Here is a 20,028-nt window from a genome sequence, read left to right as displayed (position 1 = left end):
CACCCCCGCGGCTGGGTCCTCACAGCGGCCCCGCCTCGCCGCCGGCCGGGTGCCTTCTCACCGGAGCCGGAGTCCTTGGACTTCATCCGCTGGCGGAGACCTGGGTATCCACCGCGATTTCTGCCCAATCCAGAAAGAACCACGATTGGGTTAGGAGTTGGATCTAGGGGCGGTCATGCGACCCGACATGTTAATCCAGGACCCAATGATCTCCAGTCATTTTCCTAGTGACCTGTGAATTAAACAGATGTGTTTTTTCCTATGCAGGAGGGACAGACAAACTCGCCTCCTGGAATCATGAAATTCAACCAGCATTCTTGAAGGAAGTAGCTTAATCCTACTGGTGCCACAGAACTAATAGCGGATCCATTCATCTGAAATGCCCACACCACACATCCACCGACTGTCTGAGCCATCTTCACTGTAGTTATCTGGGACAGTTACTTTTTTTGGTGTTTGCAAGTTGCCCAATCTTTTTTTCCGTGACACATGCTTAGTCTGTTGTGTATTTGGGGTCGAGGGGGGAAAATATCCTGTCTGCATCTTCTCTTCAGGGTACTGAAGAAAAAGACCGTCTCTAACTTTTTTTTTGTTTGTTTAACATTTGTTATTCATTCCAAGTATTTTGCCACTAAATAAAAAAGAAATAACTTTGTGACTGGTGTCAAAGGGAACTAAGGAGCGTTAACAGGAAACTTTCAGTTCCATTCTCAGTAGGTGGTCACCATTCTCATTAGCCAGGAGTTTAATTTCCTTAGTAACAAAACCATGGGCTATTAGCTACTGACTTGGCAGGCTAGCTCTACTTAATTTTTTTTTTTTTCAATACTACACCTCCACATCACATCATTCTTTTAATAAGCTTCCATTTTGACCATGCTTTCAGCAGAGCTCTCTCTGATTCTCACACCTCGAGCCCCCCTATCATGCTTTCATACATAAATACGATCTTAGCAACTCTCCTCTGCTCAATTCATTAAGCTCCTCATGATCACTATAAATTCTACAAAACTCTGGATGAAATACCTTTGGAGGTCATATTTTTTAATATGGAAGCATAAAGAGTCAACAGAAGACAATAAATACAAATTTATAAGTGGGGCGTTGAAAAATTAGAAGTAGGGGAGGAGAAAAGTAGAAGCTGATAAACAAGAATTAAAATAAGCTGATAAACAAGAATTAAAAGAGCCAGTGTAGAGGAAAAAAATCATTAAGAGAAGACATGAAATAATTCAAAGTAGCAAAAAGTGATACATTTCAGGTAGATCAAAGTTATTTTTTTTTAATTTTCTCTATCTCTTCTTTTAATTTTATGAAGACTTTTTAGAAAAAAAAAACCGCAATTATGTCAGTTCACAAGTGTCCCACCTGAGATTCTTAATCTTCAGTGATAGTCTTATTTCATGTCTGAACAAAAATAAATGGCCAGAAATGTCAAGAGATGATGTGGGAAAGAAATAGAAGATGGTGTTCCTCTAGATTTGATTTTTGGGATTCTCAATAATAGGAAAGAGAAGAGGAAAGTCCCCCAATCATAAATGTTGACCATTATATGCAATACTACTGGGTAAGAGGAATGGAAATTGTATTTCACTTGCTTTTGACAAAATAAAATCCTCTTACAACGTAAGAATATTTCTCTGAATCTCCTTTACTAAAGATTCAAAATAAGGCCCTCCCTGGTGGCACAACGGGTTAAAGGACAGCACTAGAAAGCTATATGTAGCCAGTGTACCACTAATTTGATCCCTGGGCACGGAGGTGACCCACATAGCTTGGCAGTACCCCTCCTGACCTGCCTGCTGTTCCCCTCAGCAGTGTATTTCACACCTGCTTGTTCTGCTCCCCACTCTACTTCTGGTGAATCCTCTCATCCCTTGTATGTATGTATGTATGTATGTATGTATGGGTGTATGTATGAAAGAATGAATGAATAAATTTTTAAAAAAGAAACCTGTTCTTCTATAATATCCATTGATATTAATGAATCAAGCTACTCTGATTTAAATTCAAATCATAATGTAAACATTTCTTACATATCAAATGTAAAATAATGGCTATTTATGTCTATATTTATTTCTATCTAATTACAATATGAAGTTACCTGAGGTCAAAAGTTAAAATTGGCTTTCAAATCCAAACTGAAAAAGTTAGTAGAAGCCTATCACTGGTACTTTTCACCAACTTCCAGTCGTTAAGTAGGTTATAATAAAATATTACTATAGAAAAAAAATTTGCAAAGGAGTTAAAAACATGGAGAGGGAGAAGATCGAATAAAATAATGTACATAAAGTCTATTTCATTCTTTTTTTATTACCCTTACAGAAAACTCATTCATTCTTTTGGCTCATCCTCAACTCCTTCAGACACAGTCAGCTTTATATGTTTTAAAGCTAAATTGCAGGAACCACATTAGCAAAAGTGGCAACTGTAATATTTCTGATGAATATGTCCACAGATGTGTCTGAGTTCTATAGTGCTAGCTGCAAATGGGCACATACTAAATCACAACCACTTTTAAACTTAGATTTGGTAACATTCTGAATAGAAGGAAATGTATAATAACTGAGTGAGTATGCACCAGCACCAGCACCAGCATTTCATTCTGTCTCTTTTTCATCATTTTCTGAATTTTGTAGGAGGAAGGATTGGATAATAACTGGAGATTATCTAATGGTTGCTTCTTCAGTCTAAGCATTTATCGACTGGTAAATCTTCTCATTCTCTGTCTCTTTTTCTCATTACAATAAACGAGCACCTAATAATTAACCTGCACCAAGAAATGCTATGCCACTGAAATAATTTTCATTCCCAAGAGCTCAAGAATATGCCCAAAACAGTTTGTCTCACTTTGATCCTCACACAAAGGATAATATGCATCCTTTTAATAGAGACTTTGAGGTTTTGTTGTTGTTGTTGTTCTGTTACATGAACTTGTATTTGTCTGTAAGGCTCAATAAAGTTATTAAGAGATACCTGAGTATCAAGATACATGAGTACTTGAGTACTGAATATGAAGAAAAAATAAAATAACAGATTTCTTCTCTAACCGAAACAGATTTCACTGGCAGGCAGGAGTAGATAGTGGTAGACAAGGGTATGACAGCTAGGAGAGAAAATGTCATTAGTGAAATGCAGCAGAGAACAATTTAGGTCATACATACATCAACTAATAAATGTACTGCATAAGGCTAGCAAGAGGTTCTCAAACTCTGGAACATATCAGTACCTGTTAAAATACAGAGAGTGGAACCTCACCTTACAGGTCTGGGGTGGGATATGAAATTGGGACTTGGGCAATCTTCTAGTTGGGTATCAAGAGATCACACTCAAAAAACCATAGGTTCAGAGATTAAAAGGAAATTTTAGATTTGATTTTATTGAGAACAAACCTCAAAAATCATCTATGACGTGTCTGTTGAGGAAAGGGAAGGTCTAGAAAGGATACCTGGTATTTCACATGCAGGGAATACAAATTCCCCAATTCAAACCCCACTGGTTTTGAATCCCAGTGGGGTTTGGATGTGTTTTTTTCTATTTGCCTGGAGAATATTTTCTTCTGATGGATCCACTGCTTTTGGTGAGATGGCTATCAACATTTTTTTTAAAGGATTTATTTATTTATGCGTGCAAGAACTGGGATCTAGGTTAGAGGTGTAGTAAGAAGATTCAACAAAGACAGAGTAGGGATTTATTAAAAGGCAGATTTACTGAAATACACTGCTGTGGGAAGCAGTGGATGAGACAGGAGAGGTCAGCTGCTCCATGAGGGTCAGTTCCCTCTTTGGGGATTAAACACATGCTGCATTGGCTGGTGATAGCTTGATAGTGCTAAGACTAACCCCTGTGCCACCAAGCAAGGCCTGGCTATCAGCTACTGATATGATCAAGAAAAGTACTCACTCCACTATCTTGAGAAAGTAGAACTGTGTCTACTGCAAATTAGCCGCTCAAAAAATACTTGACAATGAAGTGAATTAGTGAATAAAGTGATGTCCTTCTGTGTGTGTTTTGAAATTAATTTAATTAAACAAATTTATTTCTGAAGTAGCTACTCTGGGCATGAACCATGCTATGGAGTAGATTTGCTAGAAGGTTTATTAGCAAGACATAATCCTAGGAGATACACTGAGATCGCAGTGCACATGGAATCCCACACAGTACCTCACAGAATCTCCTCCTGCCCTTTGCCTACTTGGAGGCAGTTCATTTTAGTGAAGCTCTGAAGTCAACATATTCTTCATTCTACCCATGTAACAGAACTGCACATAAGTAAACAAAGGAAATTATCTCCCATGGAACCATAAAAAAGATGAGAATAGAAGTATCTTTGAGTAGAAGAGCCAGAAATTCTAGGATTACTAAGTCAGTTTTTCCTGCACCTTATTCCAACCCATCTGCATGAACTGGTGTCTTTCTCTTAAGCCAGTTTCTCCATAAAGTTGAATCTTGCTCAATTTAAGTCCAGACTCGCATTTTTACAATGCTGCAACTTGGAAAGAAAGAGATCACTCCCCCACCCTGTCAACTCCCAGGATTGGGCTTTGAGGCCCAACTTCATCAATGAACACCTACTTCACCCAACACTGACGGGGATGTATTGTCAACTATAAAGCTGCCATTACAGTGGTGCCATTCTTACCTCAAAAAAATCCTTTACTTGTATATTTGCTACCATCCTTCCAGCAGGTGGCAGTAAAAGGAGTGAGTCTACCCACCAGACTGTATATAATTCACTGATAGATGGAAATAAAGGGGTTTTAGGAAGAAAACTTCTTTTTCAAATTCACATTTTTAACTTTAGATTTAGATACTGTAGTGAGTTAAGAAGAGGCTATTGGGGTAGAATGAATGTATGTTGCAGGTGAGAAGGACATGAGGTTTAGCAGCTAGGAACAAAAAGTTATGAACCCAATGTCTATGTTCTTTTCAAAATTCCTATTTTCAAGTATTAGCCCCTGTTGTTAAGATATTGGGATAAGGGGAGTTTAGGAGGTAATTAGGGTTAGAAGAGGGCAGGTTCTTTATGAGAGACCTAGATGTCTTAAAAATAGGGGAAGACCTCTCCCTCCTATCCTACTCTCTCTCTCTGTAAGCACCAATCAAGACGATGTGAGGACAGAAAGAAGGCAGTATCTGTGAGCCAGACAGAAAACCTTGATCTTGAGCTTCTTGACTTCAGAAAGATGAGAAAATAATTGTTTTTTTTTTTAGTTTTTTTTTTTTAATATTTATTTATTTGTGCATACAGAACTGGGGTACAGGTCAGAGACTCAGGGGTGGCGAAAGACTTCACCAGAGACAGAGTGGGGTGCAGAACAGGCAGATCAACGAAGTACACTGCTGAGGGGAGCAGCGGGCGGGTCAGGAGAGGTCTGCCAGGCCATGTGGTCACCTCCAGGGCAGGTGGGAATTGAACTCAAGCGGAAGTGGTTTCAGCTTCTTAGTGCAGTGTTTTAACCCGCTGCGCCACCAGGGAGGGCCAATAATTCTGTTTTTTAAACCACCCATTCTACAATATGTTGCTATCACACCCAGAGCTCCCTGTGACAGGTATTGCCCACTTTACAGGAGTCCTAAATTCATATAAAGAAGATGGCATCTCTTAAAGAGTGTCCAAATAAGCCTTGGGATTTTACTAAAGCAGGAGATGCGCATGTGGAAAGTGGTGTCCAGGGTTTTGCAACTCCAAAGTAATAGAGTGGAATGGCAAAGTCTTCGATAATAAACAGAAAAGGGAAGACAGAGAGCAGCTTGCCCAGTTAGGGTGCTGCGTAGATATGTAATGCATACAGACTAAGGGCTGAAACGAGGTAGAAGTAATGAGGCTGTACTAATAGCAGAAATCCGTAAGTTTTCAGGAATGAGAAGGAGGTATTAGCCAAGTGCTTTGGCAACAAATTCCACACATCAGTAAGAAAGAAGTTAACGTTGATTTTAAGTTTTGAACGCATCCTATTTGCAAGTGTCCATTCTACTATGTTTGGAAATATAGTTAAAAGTCATGCACAATTTGATAATGGTGCATTTCAGCAGCCAGGAATAGTAAAAACAAAATGTATCCTATAGTAAGAAATCAAAAAAGGTCATGGACAGTTCTCCTTTAAAGAGCTGAAGTGTATAAGCAGATTATGTAGTATTCAAAGACCAAGGATTACTCAAAAAGATCATGTATAGAAAACATAAATCAGATATTTATACTCTAATGTAAACTGCTAATTAGAACAAAATTTAGAAAATCACAGAATTTTGAGACTGAAGATAACCTTGGAAGTCACAATCCAAATCTCTGAGTTTTCTTTACGTAGACATCGAGTACCGTGATATTACATCATTGGTAGGAGATCACAGAACCAACAAATGATCAGACTCAGGTATTTGTTGCTACATGGGCCCTCAATGACAGAAACAGAACATTAGCTGTCCCTAACTAAATTCTTTTTGAAAACACTGTATAATCATGTATCATTAAAATCATCTCTACCTTAAAAGTTCCCTACTCTTGAGACATATAGTAAGTTTCCATGGCTATAAAAGATCTTGGTGATGCTATCTTTTGAAAGATAGCAGGGATTAAAAAAGGAAATATTAATTCCATAGGTTCTATAAAAGTTGTAAGCAGACCTTAAAGGCAATATTGGAGTAGTACAAATAACTGTTAACTTAGCAATAAAGCAAAAACATCAGTAATTTTTCACACTATGGACTTCTTATCACCATGCGACAACATCTGAATGTGAGTGTTTAGGGTGGCAATATATGTTTAACCAACAGTCATTAATGAATCTAATCAAAACCTTGATATCTCTGCTATTTCAATATTTGGCTCTAATTCTATTAAATATTTTCCAGATATCTTTCCACATGCTTGTACACTATTTTCTTTTTTAAGAACCATTCTAGTCCATAGAAATTATTTTAAACTCAGCACCTATATTTAAGAGTTATAACTGAGAAAAGCACTGACTGTTAACAAATTTGAAGACAGTATCTTTATTCCACAGAAGCACCCCATCAGAATCACCTTCTCCTCTGTTGCTTAGCTTTTCACACAGTAATTGTAAAAAAGCTTTTTAGTATTACCACATAAAAAGTTAGTCCTCTTAATGTGTATTTTCAATGTATTTTTCAGGTAACCAGTTTTGGCAATAACTAAACTAACAGTTTAGTATGATCTGAAAATGATTTAGAACTTTCTCACATATCACTCATATTTAGTGCCTCTTATTCTAAAAAATGCAGGTTTTATCAGCTGCCCAAGTATCTGAAGACAGGTATTTAAACCCCTGAAGAGTGGTTTCCTTTCATAAGTATTATGTCAAAGGACTATAGGACTTAACTAGTGAAAAAGTATCCCTATTTTGAGCATCTGAGGAACCAATACAAAGTGTCTCCCTGTCGCTCTTATTTTTGCCAAACAAGAATTCTTGAAACAACAGGGTCTGAGGGGCAAATTCAGTGAATTTGAAGGTAGAAAACTTAAGTTTGAAACTCACGTTTTGCCACAAGCTGTGAGATCTTAGATTCAGAAGCTCACTTCCATTTGCTTCTTTATCTCCAAATGTGGATGGGAGACCTGTTTTTGCAAAAGTGAATTGAGAATAAAAAGAGATAATTATGTGGAAACGTTTGTTAATCTGTGAATTACTGAACAAATGTTAGTCATTGTTATTCTTTTTGAGCTTATTTTGATTGATGTTCTCTTTGCATCAAGGAACCTGCTACCTCCACAGTTCCTGGATTTGGCTGCTTTCCATAATTGCTTGATTAAGTAAATCTCTCTACAACAGCACTTTTCAAAGTATGTTCCAAACAGTTTCAATTTTCAAGAAAAATAAAATTGGAGGGACTGCTTACCGGGTAACCCTATTACATAATGATGAGGTCAAATATCAGATACTAAATTTTGAATATTCCTAAGTTTCCAAACTTATTTTAGACCTTTCTCATATATCACTGACATTTAGTGTCTCTTGTTCCAGATAATGCAGGTTTTAACAGCTGCCCAAGTAGCTGAAAGACCTCTAAAGTGGTTTCCTTGAAAAATCACTATGCAGGGCCCTCCCTGGTGATACAACCGGTGGGGTTAAAGCTCAGCACTACAAAGCTAGCTAGCAGCTACTTCAGCAGTTCAATCCTGGCCAGGGAAGCGACTCACAGAGTGCAGCAGACCTCTCCTGTCTTGCCTGCTGCTCCCCTCAGCAGTGTACTTACTTGATCTGCCAGTCTTGTTCCCTATTGTGTCTCTGGTGGATCCTCTCACCACCCCTGCACACCCCTGCACCTCTGGCCTGTACTCCAGTTCTGCATGTATAAGTAAATCTTAACAAAGTAAAAATAAAAACCACTGTGTTGATCATCTTACTACCATGGCCCTCCCTCCCTTCTTCACCCCTTTTTTTCTCCTTCACTTTTTAACTTAACACTCTGCTCACATAATTTTCTCAAACACAATCTGATGAGATCTGTTATAAGTTTCCTACAGATTCGTCTTTTTATATTACCTTTTCCTAGGCATTCACTCTGTATTCCTCGCTCATTCTGTCTAGGAGGGCTTCATCAAAATCCGGTGTGGGTGTGCCTGTGCATGTGTGTATATTTCAGTAGTATTTTAGACTGATTGCATATAATACAATTTTTGAATTTTTTTATTTATGCTCTATTGATATGAACTTTATTTTCAAGCAGTTCCCAATGTTGTATCATCATTTTCCTTGGTTTTCAGGAATATCCACTAATGCCAGAGCAGAGTAGCATTATCCTCTATTGGACGAGGTTCCCAAGGCTGAGACTTACTGGAGAACACACAGCTGTTATGGGCCAGAACCACCAGCAGAACCCAGAGGTGCTCACTTCCTCTCTGAGCTTTCTCCTGCAGTGCAAAGCTGCCTTCCCTTCCATGCACCTCCAATTCTCTCTGAGAGCCAAATACAGTGTGTGTATGTTTTCTGCTTCCGGTCATAAACATGAAGGGGAGAACATGTTTATTTGTAGCTGCCTGATAACAAAGCCCCTCTTTTTATTTGCTACAGGGAAGTTGGGATTAGGAAAGGGAGTTGGAGAGGTTTATGTTTGGTTTGAATTACTTCAGGAAAAAATCTCCTGCTCTCCAATTCAGACTGAAATTCATTCAATACATTTCAAAGACTCTAGCCATTTCAGATTCTTTAAGCACAGGACTGAACCTTCATAGGTTCGGGTTAATAATCTTGTAGTAGAACAGTATACATTTTAGCAACAGAACTCTCCCTGACATAAGGTCATGGAGATGTCTTAGGAAAGAAAACCAGTTATTTAAGCGGTGCCCATCTAAAGTCATAAAAGAGCTCAGAATCCATGAGTGCAACAAGGAGAATGAAAGGGAAAGCTTTTCACCATAAACTTTCTACCCTGCATTTGCTGTACTGGCAACACAGTATTATTCCTAGCATTGCTGGGCTGTTGGGCAAAGGGGTAAGGGGACAGAATGTGTGACTGAGACTACCTAGGCACACCACCCACTGTGGCTCTTCGATAGACTGAGTGCAGGTAAATTACACTCAAGTGAATGAGTGGTGGAAATGTAAAAAAAACAGAGTGTGTACCAAATTCTACAATAATGTAACCATTGCATTTAATTTGTACCTCACCCAAGATTTTCATTGTTTCAGCAGTTGCAGCATACAAATCAATAATGTATGCAATATTGATTCTAGTAGAGGTACACGCTGTTTCTTATTTACCTGACAACATAGATGGTTTGAAGCTTAAAAATCATTGTTAACCATGCTTGCTGTTTCAGTAAATCCACTGATAAATTACACATCACAAAACTAATTTAACATTGTCCTTTTGATCTTGACATAAGATATACATTAAAACATTTGAGTATCTTTTGTAAGGAGAACACTTGCAAAGTTATGAAATTAAAATGGATCTCCCAGAAGGCTAGAACTGAATTTTTTGTGGTGACCTTAACACAGTATATACTGTCGCTGGTTTATAATGAGGCACAGACTGAAATGTATCTGCAATAATGCAATATTCAATGAAAAGTAAAGAATAAAATGATTAAAATTAAAAAAAAACTCACTAAATTAAATGGTACACCTGGACCACTTTCTATTGAAATGGCTCTGTTGTTACAAAGCGTGTCCTGGACCGCGTGGGGGTCAATAGAGCAAGAGTTTACATTACTCAAACTGGACACAGTGCCCATGACTTTTTTTTTTTTTTTTTTTTTTTTTTTTGCAGTGATCCTCACAGAGACTAAAGATTTTAGGTCAGTTTGCTGCTGAGTAGTCTGTTCATTGATGTGAACAGAGCGATCAGGGAACAATAAATCAAGACTGTCTTCGGACAAGAAAACCATAATGGTAATATCATAATAGTGCGAAGACACTGGAATGAGTCCCCCCAAAAAAATCAAAAAAGTATGTGAATGACTGTGGATCTCTGAAGGGAATGATCTATCTTCTCAATTCAAATGGGTGGCTAATCAAGACTTAATGGAAAGTTGGGAAGTGTCACACAGCAGGAATAAAAAACATCCATTGTGTCCTTACTACATACTTTGCCCAATGCTTTATAGACATTAGTGCATCTCACCCTTATGAGTCTCCTTTGATTTAAGCAATATGTTTGCTTCATACACAGATGAAAACACGAAGGTAAAATGAACTGTCCATGTAAGAACAAGAAGTAGCAGCGTTCTGAATTCATTTACTGGATGCAAAGACAGGACACTTAACTACTAGTGTTTAAGACGAGAAGCAGGAGTTATATTTGTCTGCCCTGTATTTGCAAAGTTAATGACCTCTAGCAAATTTTCCACCTGCAATAGTCCATATAGTCAATCATTTACTTAATGAACTTACATCAAGTACCACCAAATTGAAAGCACACCATTAGATTGCAAGTGTAACATATATTTAAATCACACATTTCTTTTGCATTACCTCTTCCACAGATGGTTCCATGAGAAGAGGAATGTTATAAGTTGTCACTTGTTTTTTGCTTTTTTTTTCCTGTATACTGATCAACACCAATATAACAGATGCACAAATAGATAATTTTTACCAACACCAGGCCACATTCGTCTCAGCCTACTAATATTTTATTAATACTAGACATATAGCACAGTTGATAAAAACTGTCCATATTTATGTAATTGACTAACTATTTTTCCCATTTTCCTTTCAGTTTTTAAGGATGAAACAATAAACAGTGTCTTAGATGTTTTCCCTGATGGTTGAAATGTATTTCTTGGACCAGAACACTGTTGTTTGAAAAATATAAGATCTTACATGATTACGTATTTTATGTCCCAGACCTACAAATATTTCCCATAAAAGCTAAAAGGCTTTTGCTGTTCTAGTCTTTGAGTTGTTAGCAGCCTTACATGCTCTATATGTCAGAACTGTGACTTTTACCATATCTGTTGTTGATGGATATAAGTCAGTCAATATATGTTCTCCAGTCCACTGGACCAGTTACAGCTTATGAGTATGCAGAGGTTGAATGGCTGTATAACACTTTAGTACTGAAAACATAAATGGGCCTCTCTGGTGGCATGAGAGGTTAAGATGCACACTAAGGAGCTATCCACAGTCACTGAAGCACTAGTTTGAACCCTAACCAGGGAGCTGACCCACAAGGCACAGCAGATCTCTCCTGTCTCACCTGTTACTCCCCACAGCAGTGTATTTTTGTAGATCCACCTATCCTGTTCCCCATTCTGTGGTGAATCCTCTCACTGCTCCCCCCCTCCCCACCCCACATTTCTGGCCTACAACCCAGTTCTTACATACATACATACATAAATCTTAAAAAAAAAAAAGAAAAGAAAAAAATAGACTTTTCCTTTCTTTCTTGAAATAGTAATGCCAGAGAAGACATCTCCATTTAATTCACCTGCTCTGAATTACTGTGTGCACCACTAGTCATGGCCTGTCAGCTCCAGAAATTAGTCTGGCAGTTGGTTTATAAGGTTGGCTGACTAGCTGTCTCCCTCTTCAGTAATCCTTTTTCTACCCTTTCCTCCACTTGTTTCTATATTCAAAAGGAACCATATTTTCCTGTCAGCTAGAGCTTCTCTTGCCAACTGGTTTCTGGATAAATTTAGGCCATGGAGAAAACAGGAAGGTGAGGGTGAGAGAGAAACTAGAATGGTTAGCAACTGGACCATACTTTTATACTGGCTGAATCTCCTTAGCACAAGCACCACAGACCCTCTCTCTCTCTGGGAACCAACAACTGATAGGCAGGAGTCTATTTCTCCTTGGATCACCCAACTTCTATCTGGTATCACTGCCTCTTCTCTCTCTAGGGTGCCAATTTCATTGTGCAGGTCATGGCTCTCTCATGTGCCTCATTATCCCTGATCAAGTCAATGGTTTCTCTATAATCTACGTAGACAATTCCTGGAATTTTATTCACTCTCTTTGAAAGGTCCAGCTTAGTTTCTGTTTTGTTTGTTTGTTTGTTTGTTTTGTTTGTTTTAGGCAGGACTTAATAGATGAACCCATATTTACTCATTTCACATTTGTTTGCCAAGATACTGTTAGGCATCAAATGTGTCTGAGACAGTGGTAGAGGTAAGAGCCTTGAGTATCCATGAGTAGGATACACATTTTCCCTTATCCATTATGATAATCATAGTGGAAAGCAAAAACTGTAGAATAAATTGTGGGCATGGTAGAGACTACAAAAGACAAATTACTTAAAATTAAGGGATGGAATAAGAAGAAATCACAATGGAAGGTCAGGTAAGTTCATTCTAAGTATGCCTTACCCAGGAACATATGAAAGTAAGGTAGCCGTGACCAGATGTCTTCAATATGAAGAATATGTGAGCAGAGGGATCATAAAATAAGATATTCAGATTCCACATATTCAGTGGGGGATGGAGAGCACAAGGAGGAGGGGCCCAACAGACTGTGGTGGAGGGTTATCCAGGCTTTGGTGGTAGTTGTGGTGTGGTAACATACATCTGTAGAGCTATAGATCTATACCCCTAAATCATATACAGTGTTGTAAAGCGATGCTGTATCGAAAGGAAATCATACAAAAATCATGTTTCATTAAAAAATAAAATAAACATATGTTCTAAATAGATCAGTTTTCATTTTATAAATGATCTATAAGACCTTCACCTGTATTTGACTGACTATATAGAGTTATGTGACTGTGTAGTGGGAAGGGAAGGACATTTTCTCCATTAAACATATTCCTTTATACCTTTTGAATAATGTGCTAATGGCATGCATTACATATTCAAAAGTATCATTTAAAATAACTGACAAATTTCTGAGAGTGTCTAAGATAGAACTAGACGATTATTTGGTCTAATTTAAATGCATATTCAAGGAGGGGAACATGTCAGTTCACTCTGGTTCTACATACCCTGGCCACTAGAGACTGTTCCCAGTTAGGATGAAGGAAACACAAATTATTTCAAATACTGAAATAAGAATTTTGACCAGTGTTAGATAACCCATAACTACCTAACAGTGATGATGCCTACCTAAACTATCTAAAGGTGATGCCAATATACTCATTGTCTCTCCTTAATTCACAACCTCTATCAGTCAAACAAAATTGCAGGATTGCACCTAAAATATAAGTGCTGCAGCCTGGCCCTGTGTGTCACCCTGTCTTTTCATGCAGTCTGGAAAGACCATGTTTAGCAAAAACTATTATGCCTTTCATTAGTATTTCCTTTTGCTGGTATATTTGTGCGTTCAATTTGATTTAAAACTTGTTGGTAATATAGTACTTACCAACTACTGTGTTTGCTTCTGAGGATAAAACAATTTTGCTTTTCAGCATTTTGTTTGGTCTGACAATACAACCAAGTGAATGAATGTTTTCTAACACCATATGATAGCTTCCAAGATGGAGGGCGGCTTAGCGTAATATGAGAACCCAGTAAAAAGGCAGCCTTTAGGAAATCACAGTATTCTTACTGGACGATATATAGCTAATTGGAAGTGGAGTCAAATGTGCTTGTGGTAAAATTATATAAACCCATGTATTAATGTTTTTTTGGCTAGCAAAACTGAAATCAAATATCGGTGAATGTTCCAAGCAAGCGAAAACAATGAAGTAATTAATAAGATCCAGTATATAAGTATTATAAAGACTACAATATATGTACATTATCTGCTGTGCTCCTATCCATGCCACTAAAGAATGTGGGCTGATGAAAGAGAGCCCATAAGATGCCAGCTTCAAATACTGTTTTCTTGGAGTTAAGGCATAGGATATGTTTTACCCTAAGGTCTCCTTATCCTCATAAAATAATTAAAATTGAAGCCATAATTAGTAAAGTTGCTCATTATTCTTAATTAAAGTAGACATTAGCCAGACATCAAATATTGTAATAGACATCAGTTATTTGTCAGAGTAACTTATCATATAATTTGCCATATACTGCAATTAAATTTGTGAAATAAAGCAACAAACAACCCCACTCCACCCCAGAACTCTTTCATAAGAGACTTCCATACCCAGCCAAGTTGTCACAAGATTTCTTTTCAATGATTTTATCTGTTAGCTCTTGATTTTGATATTGCCTGCATCTCTATCTACTTTGTAAGATAAAGTCAAAGAAAGCTCAGTGGGGTTTCTTTGAACCTCTACACCCTTCCTAACCCTCCCTACTATCCCTCTACCATGCTTCAGGTCCCTGAACTCATCTCCACTTATCCCTAGCACAGTCCATGGTCATGACGGCCAGGAACCCCTGGTCCCCTCTCTCTTAACTTTTTTTTTTAAAGATTTATTTATGTTTATGAAACTGGAACACAGGCCAGAGGTGCAAGGGTGGTGAGAGGACTCACCAGAGTCACAGAGGGGAGCAGAACAGGCAGATGGACAAAGTACACTGCTGAGGGGCGCTGTGGGTGACACAGGAGAGGTCTGCCACGCCATGTAGGTCAGCTCTCTGGCCAGGGATGGAACTCAAGCTGCAATGGCTTCTGAGAGCTTCATAATGCTGTGATTTAGCCCACTGCACCACCAGGGAGAGCCCTCTCTGTTACTATTTTAATAAACCTCATGGTGTCTTCTCTTTACTGGAGAGAATGAGGTCACTCTTCATATCTCTCATCAGTCCTAGTTTTCACTTCACCAATAGTATATTTACACCAATTCTAAATTTATATGGATACTAACTTCCCTCATTATTGTTAGAAAAAAGCTGTCGCTGGCTGTTGCTCCTTTTCAAGATGAATTCTTGGTTCTTAGATTGTCTCCACAACCAGTTATATTCAAATCTAACTAATGCTTGATGGATCTACATTTTTCTTTTCTTCATCCACTGATTCCCATGTCTTTATCCATTAACATAGCAGGTTTTCCACTTCATATAAAACACTGTCCTTTCATTCTAGATGCACACTTCTCTGTCTTTCTTTGTCTTTCATTTGTGCACACACAGAGAGACATATATACAAAGGGTATAAAAACACAAAGTAGGGAGTGAATGTTTGGGAAGTTAGGCAAAAGATGGGTGTTGTATTTTTTTGTTTTAATATGAACAAAATAGTAGTTTCCAGAAGGGAAGGGAGAAGCAGGGACATCTGAGTAAAAGAGGGCCATTATTTAGAGATGGATGGTAGCTAGACTTTTGGTGAAGAATATAATGCAATTGTTCATGGAATTACACAATATTCAAAACTTTAAATAATTTATTATATTTAAAAACACTGTTTACTTATATCAATACCAGTGTCATCCAGAAAAGTCTTTAAGTACTAAGAAATGATCAGTTTCACAGGGGCAGATAAAAGTTTTTTCAGAATTATCAATATATCTCTAAAAGTACCAAATATTTTGAAGTAGAAAAGAAATTTTATTCAAAAATATGATTTCCTTCTCTGAACATAGATACTTTTTTGGATTCCAGTGTATAGTATACTTTTTTGGATTCCAGTGTATAGTATATTTTGGCATCTATAAATACCATAAAGGATCACCACTGAAAGTCTCTTCTTGAAATGAGAGGTGCATTTCAAGAGAATACTGCCAAATACCCAATTATGAGGTCATAATTATTAGTGATTATTTCAAGTGAAAATGGTGTCCCCTGAAAAAAATGTGACTAGGTTAATTTAAAGTGCACATAACAGCACAGGGCTTGGGGGGACAAATGTGCTCTATTGTCATGCAGGGTATTTAAATGGTGAATAGCAAGGGTCATGCTTCAATAAATTCACAATTTTATCACTTCATGAAAAACATTCCCAACCAAAATTATCTTTCTCTCTCTCTCTCCCTCTCTTTTAAACTTCAAGTACCTGGCAGTGGAAAGAAAATATAGTGATTACTCGCCGTGTTTGGTGCCAATGCCTTGATTGGCTTTAAATGTTATTGACACTTTCATAAAATCAGTGCAAATGTTAGCACAGTGTGAAAAAAAGGCAAGTAATGCCATATTATATTGGGAAAACGGTCTGACCTCCAGAATTCCCTGAAAGAGTTTCTGGGTAATCCTTTGGATTTCATGGTGGGGGGAGGAGAAGGACAGAAGGCTAAACTTAAAGAATCTCTGCTATAGATACAGTCACTCAAAACTGACAGAAGAAATGCCATATACGAATACAAATACGTATTTGTCAACAGCACCAGAGCTTATAATTATTCACAGCATACTCACGAGCTGCTCCATAAACTTGACTTACTCTCACCTCCAAGCCATTACGGAGCAGGCAGTAAGACAGCTGGCAGGACAAGTGGAGGACATGGAGAAGTTCACTTGTGTCCAGTGGTCCAGTTCGATGGCGCCATCAGTAATATAGAACCTCACAGTAACTGGCTCTGCTTCATTGTTCTTTAAGTCTCTGGAACTACAATGTCCAATATTACAGCTGTTACCCGAATGTGGTTATTTAAATTAAACTTAATTAAAATTAAACAGCATTGGAAATACAGTTCTTCAGTTAAACTAGTTATATTTCAAGTGCTCAATATCACATATGGTGAGTGGCTGTGGTATTGATTAGTGCTGATGTAAGAGTATTTCCATCATTGCAGCATGTTCTACCAGACAAGATAAGTGCAATTTCATGTTGCTTTATCCTCAGAAATGTTTTGCATTTTCTTTCTCCAGTTATCATCATAAGAATTTTGTATCACCTGATATTCTTTGTTCTTTTCTCTGTTTTTATCTTGCCTTCTGTTTAATATAAGAATATCCTATGCACACAATAAATTCAAATTCCTTTATCTCTTATATTTCCAAAGCTCTTCATCTCCAAACCTCCTTAAAAAAAAAAAAAAAAAAAAGTCCAGACCTACTCTGTCTTGGAAACACTTAAACCTCCACTGTTCTACATGTCCTTGACAGGAAATGTTCTTCTTATCCAGTTCCTTCTTTCTTATTCCTATCTTACCTGCTATTTTTAATTCCTTAAGAGCAGAGAGTAGTAATAGACCTTTTACACAGTAATAGCTCTACACTAACACAAAAGACTTTCTGGACTGGACCCTTGAAAATGGTCATTCTTGAGCAAAAACTCTGGGATGTATCTAAAGTGACATTCACAAATAGCATTATCCAAGACAGTGTCATCTTTTTTATATACCTATATTTTCTAGTTTTGTTTTTTTTTTCCCATGTCCTGTCTGAATTCTTCCCTATAGTCTCCGTATTATTTTGACACTGAACATCCATCATGAATTTTGGGGAACCACTGAAGCCCACTGGCCTTCTGTCTCCCATCTTGAAATTCTGTCATTTCTCCTCTACCATTCGCCTACCAGAATCTAGGAAGTAGCCCTAATTCCTTCCAATCTTCCATTACCCACTAATTAGTAATCACTAAAGTCTGCCTTCTAAAAGTCATATATATGTCAATGCTTTCCTAATGTCCCCCATCAATACCCTGGTAACGTGAACAAAGGTGATATACAGATTCGAATTTGAAGTTGCCCCTGGGAGAGGTAAGACTCCAAAAATGCAAATGTAATTTTCATTTTTGATGGATAAATTCTAGGAAACTTCTAGAAAAGGGAGAGAAAGAGTTTCATGTCACTCACATGAAATTTAAGTCCTAAGTAATTTAGGAGGCAATAGGTTTCATAATTTCTTAAACCTTACAGGCAAGTTTGGAACCCATACCCTCTAGTTTCTTGAAACTATACAGAGAAAAGAAGCTATTTAAGGCAGTGAAGAGAGGATTTTTCAGGAAGCTGTGTCACACATAAAGGTCAATGCACTCTGCTAGCTGGCTGTAAACGGTGGTGACAGATTTGTGGAACACAGAAGCTATCACATAGAGAGCAATGACTTGCTATAATCCCCTTCCTCCAGTTTCTGCCTGGAACAAAGAATTTCGTGAACTACCTCTACACAAGTTCTCAGCACACAACTTCCTGCTCAGGCAAGGAACTGTGTATGGAGTCCCGCACCTTCATCATCGCCAAGCTCTCTGATTCACAGTAGAATTGGTGGCAGAGATGGCAGATTAGGTTCAGCAGAGGCATCTGTTCCTCTGAGAAGTGTAAGGGTCATCAGAGCTAAGATAAGGCTTCAGGAGATAGCCAAGTGATTATCCTTACCCCTGACTCTTCATCATCCTTGTTTAGAGAGTAGGAAAAAGGTGAACTGGTTTTAGAGGTGTTTGAGCTAGTTTCATTTTCACAAGTGCTGGTGATCGAGGGTTATGAACTTCCCATAGTTATTTCTTTAGGTGTCTTATCTTTCCTCTATAATACAGGCACTCCAAGGATAGTTTACATGTCATAATAAAAAACATATACACTAAAATAATGTTGGATACTTAATGGAAAGTCTGCTTGTGATTTAGAGTAATCAGTTAAGGGAATAGTCTCTTCTGAGAGAATACTAATGCACAGAAACCAATTTAGTAATTTGTTCTCTTAAGAAATATTATATCACATTTCATTTTTCATGCTCTTTCTTTTTTAAAGTTACTCTGGTCTAATAAATTCTCACATCTACAGTACTATGAATTCCATCAGTATTTTATAGGATCTATAGGAATATTAATATTTCCCTAACACTGAGTTTCCTTTCGTACATATAGCACATCTTTATGCCATGCAAGCATTTAAATAGATGGAGCAAAAATAATCTATTAGCCTCTCCTCATCACTGTTAGGTAGGCCTGAATTTATAAGAATAGAGCAGTATTTAAAAATTATTACATGTAAGCATTGTCATGAAATTGAACTTCTATCACAACAGAAAAACAAAACAAAACAAAACATTGGAGATATTTTTTCTCGTATGTTACAAATCCAAAACTGGAGATCAGAGGTTAAAGCAAATTTTGCTTTACATCTGATGGTGAAAGGCATACAGAAGCCCAAAGTTGGAAATGTAGAGCAGCATGATGACTTTAAATGGAGAAAGCAGGGGGCCTCCCTGGTGGCCTAGGGGGTAAGTCTCAGCACTATCACTGCTAAGGGCTGAGAGTGCCATTCCCAGCCAAGGAGATGACCCACACATGCAAGACAGCAGGCCTCTCCTGTCTTGCCTGCTAACCCTTCATCCTGCCTCAGCACTGTATTTCAGTAAATCCAACTATTCTGCTCCCCATTCTGTCTCCAGTGAATCTGCTCAACACCCACACCTCTGGCCCGCACTCCAGTTATTCTACAAATTAAAATAAAAATAAAGAAAATTCATAAAAAATAAATGGAAAAAGCAGAAGCAGAATACTTGGAAAACTGTATGTCTCTGGCAGGCCCCATCACTTTCAGCTTAACTTAACCAGTTTTGTTTGTCATTCTCAGCACTTCCTGACATTATTCTATATAATCCTTTGTTCACTGTCTACCTCTCCTATTAAAATAAAAGCTCAACGAAAGTATCACCTTTGACTTACTAAAAATCCTGCCATCTGGAAAGATGGAGTATTACACATAATTTCAGGGTCACCAGGTGCCCTAGATAGATTTTTGGTTCCTCAATATATTAAGAAGGGGACTGGGTTGTTCTATAGCCAGAGAACCTAGATGTGGCAAGAAAGACTCAAAGTGATCACAGAGAATCTGGTAGAGTCAGAAAGTTAGAAGAAA

General features: G+C 37.8%; 1 protein-coding gene across 2 annotated transcripts in view; it reads right to left on the bottom strand.

Annotated features, from left to right (window-relative positions):
- The window catches only part of PRR16 (proline rich 16), a 451,224-nt gene that overhangs the window by 170,066 nt on the left and 261,130 nt on the right, over positions 1-20,028 (bottom strand). The window contains exon 1 of one of the 2 annotated variants that reach the window (XM_004686654.2): positions 62-127. The exons of the other annotated variant lie outside the window; for it this stretch is intronic. The gene's annotated coding sequence lies outside the window, so the exon portion shown is untranslated. Of the gene's footprint in view, positions 1-61; positions 128-20,028 lie in introns of those variants that run through there. 2 annotated transcript variants of the gene reach the window in all.

This window comes from Condylura cristata, unplaced genomic scaffold (assembly GCF_000260355.1).
Source record: "Condylura cristata isolate star-nosed mole 26May11 unplaced genomic scaffold, ConCri1.0 scaffold00021, whole genome shotgun sequence".
In the NCBI taxonomy this organism is placed as follows: Eukaryota; Metazoa; Chordata; class Mammalia; order Eulipotyphla; family Talpidae; genus Condylura; species Condylura cristata.
The sequence above is the reverse complement of the archived record's forward strand: the minus strand, read 5'-3'. Positions and strand labels throughout refer to the sequence as shown.